Consider the following 12524-nt stretch of genomic DNA (forward strand, 5'->3'; position numbering starts at 1 on the left):
CAGACTTGCCAGTCTCCAGAGCTGTGAGAAATTAGTTTCTATTGTTTCCGCCACCCAGCCTACAGTCTCTTGTTACAGCAGCTGGAACTAGCTAAGATGGGAACTGAGTCAGGATTTGCATCCAGGGAAGGCTAGCTCCAGAACACACACTCTTTTATATATTACCATATCGTCCAGTGAAAATGGTGAATGGATTTTGAAAATTAGAAATGCAGTGTCAGTAAAGGAGGAGGTGAGAGGCCGAATGGGGACGCAGGGAAGACAGAACCGCGGGCACCTGGGCTGAGGTACTGGAAACGCGATGAAGAAACTCACACCCAGCCCAGCAGCACTGGCTTTATTGCTATTCTGTCTTTTGCCAATGTCTTTAAAATTGTGTCAGCAGCTGTCTCTGGGGCTCTTTTTTCTCTCCTGATGCAAGTTTCACACCTTCTCTGCAACTCTTCAGCTAATCCTAGGCTTACTTATTGGTGCTTATTCCTTCCTTTACTACATCCTCTTCAGAGGGTTTGTCTTGCTCTAATTGTAAGCACCCTCACGTTCACACACCTATGCGTCATGATTTTGTTCCTTATTGTTTCATTCTGTAGACTTTTGGAGACCGAGTCAATAATCTAAGCTGGAGATGTTAGTCACTTAGCTCAGAACTTGTGGCTTCTAGCTCAGTGGGTTATAATTTTGGATGCACACTTTGAATCAACCAAAGCCTTTAAAAAAATGCAGATTCCTGGCTCCCGCCCCAGACCTCCTAAATAGGAATCTCTGAAGATGGAGTCCAAATATTCCTATTTTTAAAAGTTGCCCAGGTAAACCCATGCAACTGACCCGGCCCTGGTCCAGGGCCCACTACTGGGAGCCGTGGCTCTAGCTTCTGAGTCACTCTCCTATTACTTAGTCTCTGCTGTTTTCTGGGCTTTGAGCTCAAAGCAGAATAACCCTTGACCACAGATATTTTGTTACTGTATCTCTTTGCTTACAGAGTCACCTCCCATGGCTTGGGAACATTGTGGAAACGATCTTAGGTTGACCCAGTATTTACTGCAATTTTAAAGTCATATCATAATTATATCTTATCTGTCTCCTACACTTCCTTGTCTGGAGCCCAAATCTCTTCTCACTGTTCATGACAAGACATAAACTGTTCATGTCTTGTCTTAATCCAGAAAGGATCATTATTCTGTATGGGTCTATTCTTGCAGTCATTTAAAACCAAAGTCAGTTATCTCTGCCTTTATTCAGTTAGTCATTACCATCTTTCTCATACTCCCAATGCACATGCTTGATCTGACTCGTTATCATGGCCCACTCTCTGTCTCTAAATCCATCTTTTCTTCATCCGAGCTATATATGGCTCATTCATATAACAGCAAACATTGGGATGGTGGAAATCTAGTGGGTTAGGATGGGAAGCAGAATCACTACATGATCCTGGGGGAGCCTAGGATTTTTAGTTACTTTCTAGTGAGAGTTTTTAGTTCATGGAAATGATGCTTGGAAGGTGAGGGGTTAGGGCCTTCTTTGCAGATCTCTAGGATGGAAGTCAAAGTCTGAGGTCATTTCCTAGGGATGCAGGGGAGCTGAACCAGAGCCTTGGAAGCTTCACTGTGGTCAACATTCCTGGGAAAAGACGCCTGGACAAAGTTTTGTGATTTCTGAGCTTCTAAAAGGGATGAATGAAACAAGAACAAGAACAAGAACAAGAACAAGAACAAGAACAAGGAGTGCTGAGGAATGAGAACTGGCACTGTGAGGGAGAGGCTCTGTGCTCTGGTAGAACACCACAATCCAGGAGCACCTTGGTGGCTCAGTTGGTTGAGTGTCCAACTTCAGCTCAGGTCATGATCTCATGGTTTGTGAGTTTGAGCCCCACATTGGGCTCTGTGCTGACAGCTCAGAGCCTGGAGACTGCTTCCAATTCTGTCTTCCTCTCTCTCTCTTTGTCCCTCTCCCCCTCATGCTCTGTCTCCTTCTCTCAAAAGTACATAAACATTAAAAAAAAATTTTGTTAAAGAAAAGAACACCGCAATCCAGGTGAAAGTCTAGAGGCCATGGTACTTGTAGAAAAACCAAATTCCGGGTCACCTGGGTGGCTCAGTCAGTTAAGCGTCCAACTTTGGCTTAAGTCATGATCTTGTGGCTCATGAGTTCAAGCCTGGCATCGGGCTGAGTGCTGACAGCTCAGAGCCTGGAGCCTGCTTCGGATTCTGTGTCTCCCTCTCTCTCTGCCCCTCCTCTACTTGTGCCTCCCCCCCCCCCCCAACTCTCTCAAATATAAACATTAAAAATTAAAAAAAAAATAAAAGGAAAAACAAATTCCAAGCCCTTTGCATATGGTACTAAATGAGTTTAATGTTTGTGTAGCTACTGTGTGTTGAGGGAGTATAGTGGGAAGGACCAGGTCTGAGAGAAGCAAGAAAAGGGATGAATCTGCAGAATGTGCAAAAAGAAGGCCCTCAAGGACTTTGAGGGTCTTCAGTTCTTGAAGTCTTGTCTAGTGAGTGCTTAGTACTCATGGAAATAATTTTTGATTAGACTTTGCTCAGTTTTTCTACTACTAATCAACAATCAAGAATTTCCCTTTCAACAGCTATGACGTCTGTATGCCTTTTTTAAGTTATAGGAGAATTCTACATGTGCCTTTTGGGGTATGAAAAGTTTAGAACACTTGCATTTCCATATTTGCATTTTATGCATTATCCGTTTGTGGAAACTCCATGTGACCACGCCATGACAGATGTCATTTTAGCTTCATTTTCACATCTTCTGGAATTGTTTGTTCACTCCCCTTGATTTAATACTAATTTCAATGTACAAGATATGCAGTGTCATCCAACCAAAAGAATATTTAAAAATGATGCCATTTCCCTGGTAATGAAAAAATGATTATCGTGTGCTAGATCGGAATTTATATACAAATAAAGTATCTTTAAACATATATGCAACAATTCCCACCTCCAAACTCATGGGACCAGACTAGAAATGATTCTTGGTTTCAGCACATCAGTGGTCTTAAGATCAAATAAAATGTGGCTGAAAATTGGAAAATTAAGCATCTAAAATGAAAATGTTTCCCTTTTTCCCTTTTAAGAAAGTGCTTTGTTTATTTCATTCAAATGGAACAGGGAATTCCTACACTCAACCACCACAATGCTCCTAATTTGTTAAAGATGTTTCTTCTTATGATGGGGAATCATCAGATGCAAGAATGTCAAAGCTAACCTAGGGTTTATTACAAAAATATAAATTGCCCAATGACCTCCCCACTTCCTCTCCTTTTGGTTTCTTTATGAATGAACTCTTTGGAGAGGAACATTGCAAAGATGCTCTCAGATCTCTTGATGATATGGAACCAAACCACGGAATTAAAGTGTTCTCTAGTCCATAATAATTTTCCTCTTGATATCCTTAAACTCTAGATTAAACCAGTGAATCTTTTGCATTCATTTAATAAAGGATGAAAGAGTCTTAACAGTGTATAATTTATTAGCAAGATTTAATTTTTACAAAAGATCTTTATTTTAAAACTATGGCAAAAGTTAGTCATTTTCAATTAAGGAAAAAAATAGATTGAACACAGCTTTAAACACATGCAGCAATTGGGGCAACTCAGTTGTTCAAAAACAATGTAAATCCATGTAGCTGAAGATGAAACGTTTCTGGGCTACTCAATGGTAAAGTCACTTACCATTATCACAGGCACAATTTCAGAAGATAAATATCTAAGAACATAAAATGAATTTCCTGACATTCAGCAGCAACCACCCCACCCCTACCTCCTGTTAACTTCTAGTGGATGTTAGTAACCACGCATGAGTAACAAGGAACTCACTGCAGTGAATAATGATAGTAAATGTCTTGCTCAAACACTTATTCAGTAACTTGAAAATAGGTGTTTAAATTATATAATTAATCATCCAATTAGCTGGTATTATAATCAGTAGATAGTTAGTGGATGGTTCAATTGCTATTCATTCAGTTACATTTAGTGTCTGAGAATATCAGATAAAATTGTTCTGTTTTGTTAGTCCCCATGTGAAAAACAGAACATGAGTGGAGGATGCGATGTATCCACATCATTGGGAATATAAGCATCAATAAGGCAAACCTCCTCATGATGGTTCTTCTGTGCCACCACTGAGCTTTAGGCTGAAAGAATTGGTTCTTGCTAATTATAATCTGCTTCATTTTCTTACAGAAGCTCTTCAGTGTTGACAGAGAAGCTTGCCCATTCATTTCTGGGACTACAGTAAGTTGATATATAGGGACATATTTAGCATGTCTTTCCACAGGCATGGTGGTTTTCCCTTTCCCTGGAGCCTTCTTCAACTATCTTACTCTTTTCTTAACTATATTTGCATGAGACCACATCTACCTATGTGACAGGATCTCTCCCCTAGAATGCTGGCAATTGAATTTTTTAAAATGTTTATTTATTTTTGAGACAGAGGGAGACTGAGCATGAGTGGGGGAGGAACAGAGAGAGAGGGAGACACAGAATCCGAAACAGGGTCCAGGCTCTGAGCTATCAGCACAGAGCCCAATGCAGGGCTCAAACCCAGGAACCGTGAGACCATGACCTGAGCCCAAGTCGGACACTTAACTGACTGAGCAACCCAGGCACACCTAGAATGCTGGTAATTGAGAACAACAAAAGATGTTACAAAATAATTTTTTTAAAGCTAACATTCAGTTCCACTAGGTTATTAAGAATGCACTACATGCCCAGCATTAATGTAGATGCTGAGGAAACAAGAATGGATAAGGCAGAGCTCCTGTCCTCAAGTAGTTCACTAAGAAGAAGTAAAGATTCTTATACAATGGTGTGAGATACACTAAAATATTCACAGGCTCCTAGTTTTATGAAAAGTCCATAGAGAATACTATTTATTTCATCTGGTAAGGATAATAAGAATATTCAGATATACAAAAAAGAGGACATCTAGCATCTCAGGATTTAAAGGAAGGTCATCAAATCCAGAGGCTCTCATGGAACTTATCTCATAGAACCAAAAAATTAAAAAAAAAAAAAAGGCAGGAGACATACGTCAAGTTGTTCATTTTTATATTTCCAAAAGTGGACACCAAAAAATCAGATAATTGGCTAAGATTATTGTCACCATCTGCTTTCATTATCTATTGCTACATAACAAACTACCCCAAAATTAATGACTCACAGCCACAGCAAGTTATTATTTCTCACAACTTTCTAGTTTGGCTGAAAATGCTTTACATGGTGTCAGCTTCGGGGGCTGCAAGTTCCAAAGGAGCCTCACTCACAGGTCAGCTTGACAATTAGCTGGGGCCACCAGCCCAGGGCACTGCTTCTTTTCCGCATGGCTCCTTGGGCTTCCTCACCAGATGGTAGCTGGGGAAAACACTCCATGAAATGAAAGCGGAAGCTACAGATGCCTTAAATTCCAGCCTTGGAAGTTAAACAGTATCAGTTTTGCTCTGTTCTGTTACTGAATACATATCATGGAACCAGCCCAAATTTAAGGGAAGAAAAAATAGATTCTACCTTTTGATGGGACAGTGACAAAGTCACATTGCAAAAGGGATGGGCAATATTGTTGTGACCATGTTCAGAAATACTATCCACCACCCTTCATTTGAAAACAGGGCATTTTAGCACTGATGTATTTAGAAGGACATAATCACAGACTAATGGGTGATCATGTAAATTGAATAAATCTAGCTTAATGAAAAACACTATGTAGTTTATATTTTTTCTAGTCACTAAATACCAGACATAACTTTATCAAGGCTCAGCACTGGCTCAAAGACCAGCCAAGGTTTAGAGACCAATTATTTAAGCCAGCAACTTTAACATCTACTTAATGACTCATGAGAAATACATCTTAACAACCCAATGAGCACTTACACATACATGAAACAAAAGTATCATGAATGTTGTACTTCAAACAATTTCTTTTTCAACTTTTCCTATTTTATTAAAAATAATGATGTTAATATTCCACTAGATTAATTTCATGATCTAATAATTGGGGAACACCCATGGCCAGAAAAGAACATTTCTAAACCATTCCCTCCTTATTCTGTCTCTATTGAACACCTTGAGTAATGACAATATGACTGTCAACTAAGACAGTCCTTATTACCTTTAGCAGTTCTTTTTTGTTAGAAAATCATCCTTTTGGGGTGCTGGGTGGCTCTGTCAGTTGAGCGCTCCACTTTGGCTCAGGTCATGATCTCACGGTTGGTGGGTTCAAGCCCTGCGTTGGGCTCTGTGCTGACAGCTCAGAGCCTGGAGCCTGCTTCGGATTCTGAGTCTCCCTCTCTCTCTCCCCCTCCCCCACTTTTGCTCTGTCTCCCTCTGTCTCTCAAAAATAAATAAATAAATAAATAAATAAACATAAAAAAAATTAGAAAATCATCCCTTTATTTTTTTAAAGTTTATTCATTTTTTTAGTAATCTCTATACCGAATGTGAGGCTCAAACCCCATGACCTAGCTTGAGTCACTAGATCTTCTGACTGAGCCAGCCAGTTACCCTATTCTTTTAGTTTAGGTAAGATTTGCTTCTGGCTTTCATATATTTTTCTTTGGGCCCAAGAATAATCTATCCTCCACCTGAGAGATCGATCGTCCAGTATTTGGGGACAGCTGTCATACCCCTGAAGTCAGCTTGTCTTTACTTCTCACTCCCTTTCCTTCATCTGATCTTTAGTGAACAGTCTCCTGAGTTCTATAGGGACATGGATAAGAGAGTGAGCCCTGAGGTCAATCTGCTGAATTTAAATTCTGGCTCCAGCTTTTATTAGTTGTGCAGCTTTGTGGAAGGTACTCAACTTTCCAGAGCCTCCGTCTCCTCACGTGTAAACTGGAGGGTGATTATAACATTTAGATCATAAGGGACTATGAAAGTTAAATGAGAGAATATAAGAAAATGTTTTGCATGGTACTTGGCAAGTATTAAATATTTAAAAATTATTATTGTTTTCATACTTATCTCTCTTTAGTCTGTCTATACTCCATTTAAGATGTGGTTCAGAATATTATATTCTGTGCATTTACATTATATATTATTCTGTATTATCTAATGATGATACACAGCATTCTTTTTTTTTTTTTTTTTTTTTTTTTTTTTTTTTTTTTTGAGAGAGAGAGAGAGAGGGCCCAAGTGAGCAAGGGGCAGAGAGAAGAAGAGAATCTCAAGTGCGGAGCCCTAGCAGGGCTCAAAGTGGGGCCCAAACTCACCAATGGTGAGATTATGACCTGAGCTTAAGTCAGATGCTTCACCTGAGCCTAAGTCAGATGCTTAACCAACTGAGCCACCCAGATGCCCCAACGTTCAATGTTTCTTATAATCTGTCAAGTGTAGTATGAGAAGAGAGTATCCCTTTCCTGGATAAGCATCCTATGCTTTTCTTTGGGCAGATTGAGGTGGCATAACTTTTATGACAGTTTTTATTTGGACTCAAACTGAACTAGTTGGTGTCTAAAATCTCTTGTTTTTCACACATGTTTCCGTTAAGTCAGGTCTCTGCCCTCCCACATTTGAGCTTTTGTCTTTTAAGGCCCTATTCATTATTATCTCATTAGATTCAAACCGCTGTTACAATCTGTTAAATAATGTTATATTTTAATTCTAATCCTGCTATCCAGTGAATAATAAAACGTTCTGTCTCCCTGCATCTCCTCCATCTAGATGCTATCTTCTGAATCTCCTTCTAAGATATCTTACATAGATAAACACGTAAGAGGAACAGGATCTAGCTAGAGCTCCCACAACAAGGCACCAGAAACACCCATCAAGACACCAAATGGTCAGTCAGGATTCTCTATCTCCGGTATTTTGACCAATTGCTGCCATCAAAATGGTCTGGTGACCAAACCACTTATTTCTCTTCTCTCATTTTACACGCTCTAATGAAAGATGTCATATGGATTTTTTTAGAGCTCAGTTTTACTACATCTTCCACATTTCCCTGAAATAACATTATGGCAATAACCCCATCAACCAAAGAAGTGGAAACATCTATGGTATAGTCAGAAGATGTGATTTTGTCTCCTGACTGTGAAATCTGGGGCAAAGTCCAGTTCCGTTCCATGGTCCAGTGATCACCTAACATGTATCCAAGTGCCAACCGACACTTCCACTTTTGTACTTAATAGTTATCTCCATATTTATATTCCTGTATTTGTTGGGTTAATTAATTCTAAGAGGAGGAAGAAGAAGGAGAAAAGAGAAGCAAAAAGAAACCCCAAACATCAGCAGCTTAATACAATAGGATATGTCTGGTTCGTGTGTTTAATGCATGTGTTCCTGGATTGTTGGGGAGCTTTCTTCCATGTGGTGATTCAAGAAACCAAGATCACTACTGCTTGTGGCTCACCGTTCACTAGGACCTCAATGTCTCTGCATCCAGCTGAGGAAATAGCAAGCTAGCCTGCAGAAGACACACTGGCCAATAAGAGGTACATATCACTTCTGCTCACATTGTAGTGGGAAGACTGGCCACATGGCTGTACTGAGGTGCAATGGGAATGGTGAAAGGTGGGCTCTGTCTGGGCAGCTGTTTCCCTGATACAACTCTACAAAAGAAGCACAGGCAGGCCCCACACAACTCCTTCACCACCTGTAACTCTATGACCTTATTTCCTAACCTTTCCCCCAAGCTTCCTTGCCTCCTGACACTTTCCTCTGCCACTTCAGGGCTTTGCCTTGGCTTTTCCCTCTTCCCAGAATCTCTATAAGCTTCACTCCCTCACTTCTTTGCCACGTCTGCTCAAATCGCATCTCATCACAGAGGCCTTCTCTGACCACCTCATTTAAATAGCACCACCTGCCATTCCCTATGCCCACGTCCTTTCAAATATACTTTTCTTAAAAAGAACAGTTTTAGGTTCACAGAAAAATTGAGTGGAAGGTACAGAGAGTCCTCATGTACCCCCTGTAGCCATGGAAACACAGCCTCCCCACAAAGAATGTGTGGTACACAGTGGTACATTTGTTATAATCAATGAACCTATACTAACACATCATTATCACCCAAAGTCCATTATTTCCATTAGTTTTCACTCATGGTGGTGTGTATTCTATGGATTTTAGCCAATAGATATAATGAAAATGTGCCTACCATTATAATGCATATGATGTATCACACAGAGTGGTTTCACTGCCCTAAAATCTTCTCTGTTCCACTTATTCATCCCTTCCCCCGTCCTGATCACTTATCTCTTCACTGTCTGCATAGTTTTGCCTTGTCTAGAATATCATTTGTCGGAATCGTACAGCATGTGGCCTTTTCAATTATTGTCTTTCACTTAGTAATATGCATTTAACTTTCCTCTATGTCTTTTCATTTTTTAATAGCTATTTCTTTTTAGGGCTAAATACTGTTTCATTATTTGGATGCACCACAGTTCATTCATCCATTTACCCACTGAAGGACGGTCTTGGCTGTTTCCAAAGGCAATTGTGAATGAAATTTCTATAAACATGTAGGTACAGGTTTTGTGGGAACATAAGTTTTCAACTCCTTTGGGTAAATACCAAGGAACGTGATTGCTGGATTGTATGGTAAGAGTATGTTTACTTTTGTAAAAACTGCTAAACTGTCTCCCAAAGTGGCTGTCCCATTTTGCATTCCCACCAGCTATGAATGAGGGTTCTCGTTGCTCCACGCCCTCATTTGGATGCCAGCATTTAGTGCTGTCAGTGTTCTGGATTTTGGCCATTAAAACAGGAGTATAGTAGGATCTTTTTGTTTTAATTTGCTTTTCTCTGATGACATATGATGAGAGCATCTTTTCATACCCTTATTTTCTATCTCTAATCCTCTTTGGTAGGGTGTCAGTTCAGACCTTTTGCCCATTTTTTAAGTTAAATTATTCACTTTTTTATTGTTGAAGTTCAAGAGTTCTTTGTATATGTTGACTAATAGTTCTTTTTTAGCTGGTCCTTTGCAAATGTTTTCTCCCGGTCTGAGGCTTGTCTTCTCAATCTCTTGACAGTGTCTTTCATGGAACAGAAGTTTTCTTATTTTATTTATGTTTTATTGAGAGAAAGAGAGAGAGAGTGCACAGGGCAGGAGTAGAAGGTCAGAAGGAAAGACAGAATCTTTTTTTTTTTCTTTTTTTACAGAGAAAAAGAGAGGCAGAGAGCTGGGGAGATGGGCAGAGGAAGAGAGAGGGAGAATCTTAAGCAGGCTCCACGCTCAGTGCAGAGCCCGATACAGGGCTCAATCCTATGACCCTGGGATCATGGCCTGACCAAACATCAAGACTCAGACTCTCAACCAACTGAGTCACCCACGCACTCCACAGAACATAAATTTTTAATTTCAGTGAAGTCCAGCTTATTGTATTTATTTTATAGATCATGACTTTGGTGTATCTAAAAAGTCATCACTATGCCAAGGTCAACTAGATATTCTCTCACCTTCTAAAAATTTTATAGTTTTGTGTTTTCATTTAGGTCTATGATCTGTTTTGAATTCATTTTTGTGAAAAGTTTAAGATCTGTGTCTAGATTCATTTCTTTCTTCTTCTTTTTCTATTTTTAATTTTATTTTTATTATTTTTCTTGTGGATGTCCAGTTGTTCCAATATTATTTGTTGAAAAGTCTGTCTTTTCTTCATTGCATTTATTTTGCCCTTTTGTCAATGGTCAGTTGACTATATGTGAGTCTCTTTGCAGCTCTCTTTTATATTCCATTGATCTTTGTGTCTGTTCTTTCTCCAATACCACTCCACCATGATTACTGTAGCTGTGTAGTCAGTCTTAAAGCTGAGTAGTATCAGTCCTCTGACTTTTTCCTTTCCTTCAAATTGTGTTGGATATTTTGAGTATTTCACTTCAATTATACCTTTTTTTTTTAGTGGTTTCCCCAGAGTTCACAATATACAATATACATTTACAACTAACCCAAATGCACTTCAAATAACACTATATTGTTCATGGGTATAATAAGTACCTTAAAATACATGTATTTTATGTATGTATATATAAAATATATGTATTATATATATATTGTATGATATATAATGTACATATATAGAGAGAGAAGCAAATAATTGTTGCTATTATTATTTTATTTTAGATAGAAATATAGCGAGAGCGGGGAAAGAGGCAGAGGGAGAGAGAAAATCTTAAGGTGGCACCACACTCTGCATGAAGCCCAGTGTAGGTCTCAATCCCACAACCCTGGGATCATGGCCCAAGGTGAAATCAAGAGTCTGACACTCAACTAAGCCACCCAGGTACCCCTGTTGTTATTATTTTAACTAAACTGTTAGTGTTAGATCAAATAAAAGTAAGAAATACCAAGGTTTTTATATACCTTCATTTATTCCTTCTCTAATATTCTTCCTTTTTTTTATGTAGAAAGTTTCTGCCTTATATCAAGGCTGATCTACTAGCAATAAATTCATGTTTGCTTGTTTGTTTGAGAAAGTCTTTCTTTCTCTTTCATTCTTGAAGTACAGTTTTGCAGAATTCTGGGTTGGTGGTCATTTTCTTTGAACACTTTAAAAATGTCACTCCACTCTCCTTGTTTGCATGGTTTCTGAGGAAAAGTTGGATGTAATTCTTATCTTTGCTCCTCTATAGGTAAGGTGTTTTTTTCCTCTGGCTTCTTTTAAGATTTTTTTTTATTTATTTTGATTTTTCTCCAGCTTGAAGATTTATATGCCTAGGGACAGTTTTTGTTTATTTGTTTGCATTTGTCCTGCCTGGTGTTCTCTGAACTTCTTGGATCTGTGGTTTGGTGTGTGACATTAATTTGGCAGGAAATTCTCAGTCATTATTGCTTCAGATATTTGTTTTGTTTCTTTCTGTCCTTATTCTCCTTCTGGTATTCCCATTGTACATACATTTTACTTTTTGTAGTTGTCCCACAGTCCTTGGATATTTTGTTCTGTTTTTTTCTCCCCCAATCTTTTTTTTTTTTTTTTTTTTTTTGCTTTTCTGATTTAGAAGTTTTTTTCTTAATGTTTATTTATTTATTTGTTTTGTGAGAGTGAGAGAGAGAGAGAGAGAGAGACTGTGTGTGTGCAGGTGGAGGGGCAGAGAGAGAGCAGTGAGAGAACCCCAAGCAGGCTCTGCCCTAACAGCATGGAGCTGGATATGGTACTTCATCCTAAGAACTGTGAAATCATTACCTGAGTTGAAATCAGGAGTTGGATGCTTAACCAACTGAGCCACCCAGATGCCCCCAGATTTAGAAGTTTCTATGGACATTTCCTCAAGCTCAGAGATTATTTTCTTAGCTGTGTCCAGTTTACTAATGAGCCCATCAAAGGCATTCTTCTTGTTTGATTCTTCTTAGAATTTCTATCTCTGCTTGCATTATCCATCTGTTCTTGTATGTTGTCTACTTTATCCATTAGATCCCTTAGCATATTAATCATAGTTGTATTTGAATGTCATGGTCTGATAATTCCAATACCTTTGCCATATCTGAGTCTGGTTCTGATATTGCTCTGTCTTCAAACTGTGTTTTTTTTTTTTCTTTTTAGTATGTTCTTGTAATTTTTGTTGAAAGCCAGACATGATGATA

Source organism: Panthera leo, chromosome B2, assembly GCF_018350215.1.
Source record: "Panthera leo isolate Ple1 chromosome B2, P.leo_Ple1_pat1.1, whole genome shotgun sequence".
Taxonomy (NCBI): domain Eukaryota; kingdom Metazoa; phylum Chordata; class Mammalia; order Carnivora; family Felidae; genus Panthera; species Panthera leo.